General features: G+C 45.6%; 1 protein-coding gene across 1 annotated transcript in view; it reads left to right on the forward strand.

Annotated features, from left to right (window-relative positions):
* Window positions 1-9,067, forward strand: part of INTS9 (integrator complex subunit 9) — a gene marked incomplete at its 5' end in the record, with an annotated part of 18,518 nt that overhangs the window by 1,009 nt on the left and 8,442 nt on the right. The gene's annotated exons all lie outside the window — the stretch shown is intronic.

Here is a 9,067-nt window from a genome sequence, read left to right on the forward strand (position 1 = left end):
ACGTTAAAGGCACAGTTGTAAAATGGCTCATGTTACCACACTTTCAATAAATGGTTAATTCCTACAGCCTGCTGAAGTCCAACAGGTTAATGGGTTGCTTGTAGCTATCTATAATGTGGACTACTTATGCCCACAACTTCTATTAATCATTTATTAACCCCATAAATCAAGTATAAATGTACCCGTAATACAAAGAGTGACCCATATTCTAACAGATGTGATCTTAAAATATTTTTTTGACAGTCCAATCAGCACAAATGTGTCCTTGGATCAAAGGTGACAGTGGTTTTTTACAAGCAGGCATTAACTGCCCTTTGGAAACTGTTGAATATACAAGTCTACTTTTCCTCAGAGAGTAGAGGGAAGAAATACCCTTAGTTAAGCCAGACATAAAGTACAGAACTGGCACTGATGTAACAAAATCCCTCAGCCAGTCCACAACACCCATTCCTACTATTTCATGTGTGTCTACTTTGTGCATCAGTTCCGTTAGGAGCCTTCCCAGCCCACTGGTTAGGGGCCTGCCAGAGACGAGGAGGGATTTTTTAATTAGAAAATATACTTGGATGTAGCTCCATCATGGCATGTACCTTTAATTGTTTGGGAAATTTGCATCTTTATTGGATGCTGTTAAACCCAAGACTAGTAAAACGTGGCCTCTGTTCACCAAAACAAACCTTCCATCCCGCGTACAGAGAGCCAGCACACGGCTTACCTGTTATTTAGATTCCACTGCAGCTTTGGGTTTTGCCTCATACATTCTGAAGTTTCTGCCAAGGGGACGGGGTGTTGAAAAGATACTTAGGCTTAGTGGGAGTCGCACGTTCAGTTTCTTGCGCTGTCGGAGTCTCCCTGTGTGATCAGCACAAGTCTAAAACTTGTGCCCTGCTCGTGGGACTAGGTTGTCTCAGAAAACAAGTCAGTGTTTCTCTCGTTAGCTTGGCTGCTGGCAGTAAGATCCCTTACACATGAGGCTCTGTGGGCCATGAGGATCCAGTCACACTGGCAGCCACCGGTTTGGAACTGCTCTCCATTTCCCAAACCCAGATCTCCAGTGTTTTTTAGGTGCTGTCTGTCACGGAAGCGAATAGATTCTTCCTATGCCTGTAGGTAAAAGCGGTGCAGAGATGGAAGAGTGCTCCCCAAAACTGCTGGGATGTTGGAGGGAGGATGCACTGTAAACAATCTGCTATTCACCAACCTGGGAATGGGCATCAAAGCAGCACGTAGAATCATAGAATCACTTAGATTGAGTGCAACCATAAACCTAAGGCTGTGGGACAGGGTGTCAAAGGGTTTACTGGAGTCCAGGTAGACAACACCCACAGCCTTGCCCTCACCCACTCAGTGGGTCACCTTGTCACAGAAGGAGATCAGGTCAGTCAAGCAAGACCTGCCTTTCATACACCCGTGTTTAAACTGGGCCTGACTGCCTAGAAAATGAGAGCTGGTCGCTATTGCATTCGCTTCGACTTAGAGAGTGCGAGCAGCAAGCTGCACAGACAGGAATATTAACAAAAATTACCTTTTTTACTCTAACAAACAACATCAGATTATATTCACACAGGAGCCCTAACTCCAAAGCTGTCTGTGCTCAGGGAGCAGAAGCATCTCAAGCGGTTTTCTATGTCCAGGTATTCTCCCTCTTTCCAAAGCTGGGGTTACTAACTTGTTGCAATAAACTACTTGACTCTCCTAAAAAGACTCTTAAGATGATTAAACAAAAAAATCAAGGAGACCAGGTCGTTTCAGAGACTCAGGAAAGCAGTTGTCCTTCCCTCTTGGTGTCAGGGAGGTGGTGTTTGCTTGCCTCAGGGGTTCTTTGACATTTAGACCCATTAGTGGTTCGGTGCTTGTCTCTGACAGCAAGGCCGTGATTTAGGGCTGTTAATAGGAGGCCATTCCCCAGCACCAAGATTAGGCAAATCATCCTCAAAAAGAGATCTTGCTCCTTCTTTTTAAGGGAACTTGCTAGAGGAATAGCAATGCCAAATTTGTAGTGACCACAGATCCTCTCCCCAGGACAATCTCTATTCCAGCAGGTGTTCGAGGCTTGGTTTTGCCTCCAGCTTGACCTGCAGAGTGGTGGTAAGGCCTAGGAAGGGTGGTACGTTTTCTCCCATGCTCTGACTTTGGTCTTTGAGTATTAGCAGCATCTCTGATAACTGCTGAGAAGTGTAACTCAAATCTCTCCTGTTCTGTGTAACCTGTCACCACAGTCAACCCCAAAGCATCATTGTTTTCCAAATAAATGGGAGAAGGAAAAGACTCACTTTTTCTGAGGCCTGTATTTCCTTTGATGCTAACCCCCTAAATAAGCATGATGGTATCTCCTTAGCTCCCTAATAATTATATGTGCCATCTGCATGGCTCGCCTCATCCCCCCTCCCAGCAGAAGAGCCCTGTCTGTCCCCTCGTGCAGAGGGACCATTAGGGTGTCGTTTTTGAGAGGCTGAGGTGTTGTTTTTGAGAGGCTGATGGCAAGAAATGGCAGGATCTTCCCCTTCCACTGGGTGAGTTGTGCAAGATGGGATTGTAAATATGGTAGATGAGCCTTCCTAGTGGAAATTATTTACTGGTTAATGTCCCCTTTTCAGTAGTTTCATCCAAGAGGACTCTTTAATAGTGCCTAAATATATAGGAATTTCTGTACTGCGAGGAAAGCACATTTATTTCATGTGGGCTACCACCAGCTCTGGGGTTCTATGAAGGCTCAAGTGGCAGTTGGAAGGGGTATTTTATAGCTCCTCTGTTTTGAAGGGGTATTTTATAGCTCCTAACAAACCTTGCAGAGGCTTCTTTTTTTTCAAAACCACGTTAGCCAAAAATGGAATAATGAAATCCACCCTGGGAAAAAAAGGTAATTGCTAGATCTGTTCCAGGGCTAGGAATTGGGTCTAAAGTACCGCTAAAAGTCTCATAAAAGAAGGTCAGCTTCAATGAAGTCCTGATCCAGGCCCTCTCCTAGCACCTACAGTCTTTTCTCAGCAACGGACGTGTGCTCAAACTTCTGTCTGAATTCTTAAAGCTTCTGAAGAGCAAACAATGGGCTCAGCATGGTTTCAGTCAATACAGACAGTATGGTAGCATGAAATTTCCTGTCCAGAACAGTCAGTGGTTCGGATTCTGGCCTGTCTGACTGATGTAAATGTATTGATACTGCTGGAGCTTGTCTAGATTTCAATCACTTCACCAAGAGCACAAGTCAGGTCAAGCAGGACTGCTGTATGTTAATGAGATGTACACTCAGAGCTGCCTTTGTTTAGAGAGAGGTTTTAACAGTCCCGAGGCACCAGGCTGCAATGGCTCTCAGAGGTATTGTGGAAACCTTTACACGTTAACTAACTTGTTCTTCTCAGCATCTGCCTTTCACTTTAAATATGATTAAAAAAATAAAATACTGCTTCCTGGAAATTGGTTAGGCATTGTCTATTCACAGGAGAACCATGGGAAAATGGAAACTACCTTCTGGAGCAAGCAGATAAATTAAACAGTAGTTTTTGAGCAAATAATGTGCCTCCAGTTTAATTACAGCTGAACAATGGTGCGAATCACTCGATTTCAGCAGCGGACTGACTTGACTGAGGGCTCTGTGTTTTTAAAACACACTGTTTGCACGTTCTTCAGGTGACAGGCTGGTACAGGGGAGTGTGAACGTGCCATGCGCAGCCCAACATGAAATGGGATTATGAGGAACTATTGCACAGAAGAATTAGGAAAACAGCCACTTGGCAGCCCATTATAATTATGTAGCTTCACTCCACCCTCTCCTTTTCTTATTCTGTCTTCTCTTTTCTGCACAGGATCTTGCCAATGCCTTTCTGAGAGAAAGAAAGCAAAACATGGCTTTTATCTTACCTCTCCAATTTCCATTTTTCAGGGACTTTCTTCTAACCCTCAACTCTTTTCAGTGACCCCCCCATTATCCAATTTCCTGACCTCTCCATTCCTTTTCCCCTGACTATTCCCCTTGTATAAAGATGCCGTAGCCTCACTTACCATTAGGTAAATGAAATATAACCATCCTGCTTTTTCTGCTAGGATCATTCCTCCCTTCAGCTCCAAGCTCACTGAATCCACCACCTGTTAAATTGCCCGGAGTCACTCCCTCACTCCAGCACAGGCTCCCTCCAGGTTTGACTTCACCTTTTGACATTCCCTCAAAACTAGTCTCATCCCAGCCAAACCTTAGACAAAGTCAGACCCACCGTAGTCTGCCGTCTTCCCGATGTACATCGTCGCTGTTCAGTGCCATTAGCCGTTTCTTTCTTCCTAAAAATGTCTCCCCCCTCGCTCCCATGTCTCTTCTCTCCTGGCTGTGCAGCCTCCCATTGCTTCTGCGGACAATCTTCCTCCCTCCTCTCATCTTTTGTGGGCTTTGAATGTGTTATCCCTCATTTCCTTTGCTTTTGGGGATTTTTTGGCTGTACCTTTCCTCTGGTTGGTGTCATCCGCAGATTTTCCTATGTAGATCGGTGAAACTTGGATCTGCTTTTCTGCTCCCAGCCTGCTTTTGCCTGCCCACCTTAATATCTAGGTTTGTTTCCCCTTCATTTTTGATGGCTGGCTGTAAGACAGATCTCTTCTAGCCAGGCACTCGCCTCTCCTTTCCCAACCAGCTTCAACAGCATCATATTCTGACCCATAAACTGGTGACAGTATTTTGAATAGTTTGATTGACACCCTTTTCATGTCTTTCAAATGACTCATTTTTTGCATCTCTAAGCTGCCTGCCTTTACTTTGAAGAGGTTTCACATCCTTGCTTTCCCATTCCCTACCTGTAATTTTTCATTCAGGTTTGAGGCTGATTTTGGTTTGGGCTGGTTCTGGCTTCCAGGAGTTGAAGAACTCCTAAGTTCCTCAAAAGGCTGTTGCCTGCCTGCTCCCAGGCTATGCCGCGTACTGGGGAAGAGCTTCATTAAACAGCCATAAATCGACTTCATTACACTTCTTAAATACCTCCTTAAAACTGTCTCTTGGCAGAGGATTGGGAAAAAGCCAGTGCTTAGCTTTAGCACTGAGACTGCTCCTTACAATCCCACCCAGGATTATTTCCTGTTGGTTGGTCAATACGTATCTTTCTGGTTTGATTTCCAGGCTTTGAGGTCAAGGTTCATCATGTTGATCTGGAGCTCTGGTCCATTAGTTGAACATGGAACATGAACATGGACAAAAGGGGTTTGTTTTGTTGCTCCAAACTGCAGGACAACCCCTTCAGCTCGTTCTAATTCTTCGCTAGATGGTGGCTTTGTGGAAGAGTAAAGCTTGGACGTAGGCATTTGCAAGCAATAGTATCAAAACCTTTAGATATTTATGGCATTATTCTTTATCCACTGAAGTTAATGAGACCTTAAAATTCGCTCCAGCTAGAATTGCTGCAGACCCACAGAGACTGAAAAATCTATTAAGTTAGGGTTAGTTTAGCAACTTAATCATCCCGTTTAAAACACTTGGATTCTGTAAAATCTGAGGCTGCAACCCTAACAAGACATGACTCAGATCACCCACTAATGATTATACAGATGCCCTTAGTTCTAGGATGTTTGTTCATCTCTGTTGGAAATGCCCTTGTTCCTTTAAGTCTCATTAGAAAGATTCCCCGGTTTCCATTCTGCTGCGCAAATGGCCTGCAGTGTGCTTGTGCCTTGTTTAACAGGCGTGCGGGTCATGAATGCTCGCTCCACAGGTGTATTTAAATCTTTATAGACCTTTCCTCTTTGGTGCATGAGTTTGACCACATACCTTTTTGTTTTCTCGGCAGGATCTGATACTCGCAGACTTCCTGCACTCAGACTCTGCCTGATGTAGCAGATGGTATAAAGCCAAGGCTGAATTGGTTTGAGACTCCTGCCTACACTATAATCTTTTATGCATTTCTGTGGTTTCAAGTGGCTCGACAGCAGAGTTCCTGGTACTTAAATAGTGAGGGGATAAGAAGAAGCAGGGAGGTAGAAGCTGAGGTATCAAAGAATCAATCACAGAACAAGTTGGGATGGAAGGGCCCTTAAAACCCACCCAGTCCCACCCCCCCTGCCAGGGGCAGGGACCCCTTCCACTAGACCAGGTTGCTCCAAGCCTCATCCAGCCTGGCCTTGGACACTTCCAGGGATGGGGCATCCACAACTTCTCTGGGCAACCTGTCTCAGGGCCTCCCCACCCTCTCATGGAAGAATTCCTTCCTGATGTCCCATCTCCATCTCCCTCTTTCTGTTTAAACCCATTACCCCTTGTCCTATCACTCCCTGCCCTGGGAATAAGTCCCCCCAGCTTCCTTGTAGCCCCCCAGGCACTGGAAGGGGCTCTAAGGTCTCCCCGGAGCCTTCCCTTCTCCGGGCTGAGCCCCCCAACTCTCCCAGCCTGTCCCCATGGCAGAGGGGCTCCAGCCCTCGGAGCATCTCCGTAGCCTCCTCTGGCCTCGCTCCAACAGCTCCGTGTCCTTCTGCTGTTGGGGGCCTCAGATAGATTATCTTCCTTTCCTAACATTGCCACCCAAATGTAAGTGGCAGGATGAAAACCATGGGTTTTCTTCCGGTTACAGTACTGACTATAGAGATCATCCCTCTTGTGAAGGGCTATTGCACAGCTTTTAAGCGTGGGGAATATTTGGGTGCCCTTTTCCTATTAAAGGTACTCTAGGAAGATGCTTTTCTGCATCCAGAAACTGGATTTGATGCGTGTGAGCTGCAAGGTGAGGGAAGGGATGGAGGATGAGGCCAGTTGTTCTCAGTTGAGATTTTTCTGAGGACTGCTGGTTATGAAATCCTCTGTGAAACTGTGATTACCAGGACCTGGTAGACTCCCTCTGAAGACAGGCAGATCTTAAAATCTTTGGTGCTTCTCTAATAATCGGGAGAGAATATTTGTCTGTCACATACAAATTGCATCCTTTTTAGGGGCTAGGATCTGGGTGGGAACCTCCTCATACCTGGCAAGCTCCAAGGCTGTAAACAATCATTTCCACCTAGAAATGAAAGTGCCCTCATGGGTCACGTGGCCAGAACCCAGCTGCAGTTAGTAATAGTGTTTATAATGTGCCTCGAAAAATGTAAGGCACCAGCTTCACATTGGGAAGACTTTTGCCCCTGCTGTTCCCACTAGAATGCTGCACAAAACCCTGTGGCTAGAAACATCCTAATTTCCAGCCTTCCAGTGAATTCATGGCTGGCCTGCATATACTTCTTCTAACATCATGTTTTAGCATAAATAAATTTTCCCTTTTGTTGCTATTTTCCCTGTGGTGTTTATGTAGAATAATCAAATTCTCCTTTGACATTCTTTTTGCCAGGCTAAACAAGCCAAGATATTTCGTTTCCTCTTAGAAGACAGCTTCTCCTCCCTAATCTCCCCTTCAGTATAGCTTACTTGAACTTAAATTACCCACAATTTACAAGTAGTGCAGGTGAGATGTTGCTGGACCCAATAGAACAGCAATAGCTCATCTCTGCTAGAATTACCTGTTGTTTTCTGGAGTTGCATTTAGCTTTTTCATGGCCGTGTCACATTTGTGACTCTCAGTTCTCAGGGAATGGACTAATAAACCTGGACCCTTCACCTCTGTCATTTCCAGCAGCTGCCAGCTCACAGCAGAAACTCTCGGTATTAGGCCAGTTGCTGGCCTTGCATTTCATGCTATTGAATTTCATCTTGGTTTTCTCACTCTGGTTCTTGAGGTCATCTAGTTCTTCCTCTATGATGGCCTGATTTTCTTTCTATTAAGAGTGCCTCTACAAACTTCAGCGGGGCCTTCTGAAACACTCTCTTTGTTCTGTGCTGAGGTCATTAATAAAGATTGGGTGGGAGTAGGCTCAAGAGTGATCCTTCAGGAGTTGCAGCAAGAGCCCAGTAGTTGCCTGGGGATATCTTTGCTTTAACTGGCACTTTCCCCGCCTCAGACCTCTGTAAAAATCCACAGTTTGTACTTTCCTGTGTGGTACCTTGCTAGTTCTTCATGAAGGCTGTGGCTGCACCAATTCCTAGCTGTCGTCTTACCAGAGAAAGCTGTTGCATGAGTTGAATGTGATCCATTTTTGTTGCTTTTTAAAATTTTTCCTTCCATTTGCTGTATTGCCGCAGCATAACATGAGTAATGGACTCCTTAGTAGGGTTTCTGAGTGTTAGGTATTGCGCAAGCACTGACCAAAACCAATCCCTGCCCCAAGGAACATATTGCAACCTTATTCTTTCTTTTATTTTTTCTAAGGACTCGCAGTGCCTTGAGTTCATATTGGGTCTGTCCTGCCCAGTGCTCTCACAGCTGGTTTATGTCTTTGATTTCTCTGCTTTGAGCCAGAGTTGCAACTGTTTAATGCAGGGATCATACGTTTATGCAGTTTACAAATCTGGAAAATACACATTTCATGTTGATGTGAAAACCCAGCGGCATCCCTTTCTAAATGCACGTGCTAGAATCTAGAGACTGTCACCTCTTCAAAGTTAAGGGGTGACAGTAATTTTAATTACTTCAAAGCTTTGCTGTGCTCCTGCTAGTTCTGCTTTGCTCCAGTCCTGGAGGGTGAAGGTTCAGCTCACCGCGCTCAGCCCAGACTTTGCCTCTCCCTGCTGGGTCAGCCTTCCTGCAGCCAAGAGCTATTGCACTTACAAAACTTGGGAGGGAAGAGGGAAAAGGAAGGAGTTTGGAGAGGGAGATCTCTGGTATTGGCCACTGTCAGTATAGCTGGAGCTTGGACATTAAAACACTGGCTGGTGTATGTCTGTGCATGTCTGTCCCTGGGAAGATGCTCTGTAGGACCAGGAACATCTGTGCTAACATTCTGGTCCTCCCCTGATTTTATTCACTCAGCATTCAGCCTCAGTTTTTATGATTTTACGCTGAGTTTCGCATTCCTCAGTCACTGTGCAGCTCTTCGCTGCCAACAAGAGGGGTTTGGGCTGGTGACATGTGTCTAGGGACAGTTGTCCACGATGAAGGCCTTAGTAGAGAATTCAGAGTATGACCTAAGCTGTGTGCATTGTTCTTCTGTTGGCCAGGAAGGCCAACACCATCCTGGCTGGATCAGGGACAGTGTGGCCAGCCGGGCCCGGGCCGGGGGCGTCCCCCCCGGCCGG

This window comes from Eurypyga helias, unplaced genomic scaffold (assembly GCF_000690775.1).
Source record: "Eurypyga helias isolate BGI_N326 unplaced genomic scaffold, ASM69077v1 scaffold20610, whole genome shotgun sequence".
Taxonomy (NCBI): Eukaryota; Metazoa; Chordata; class Aves; order Eurypygiformes; family Eurypygidae; genus Eurypyga; species Eurypyga helias.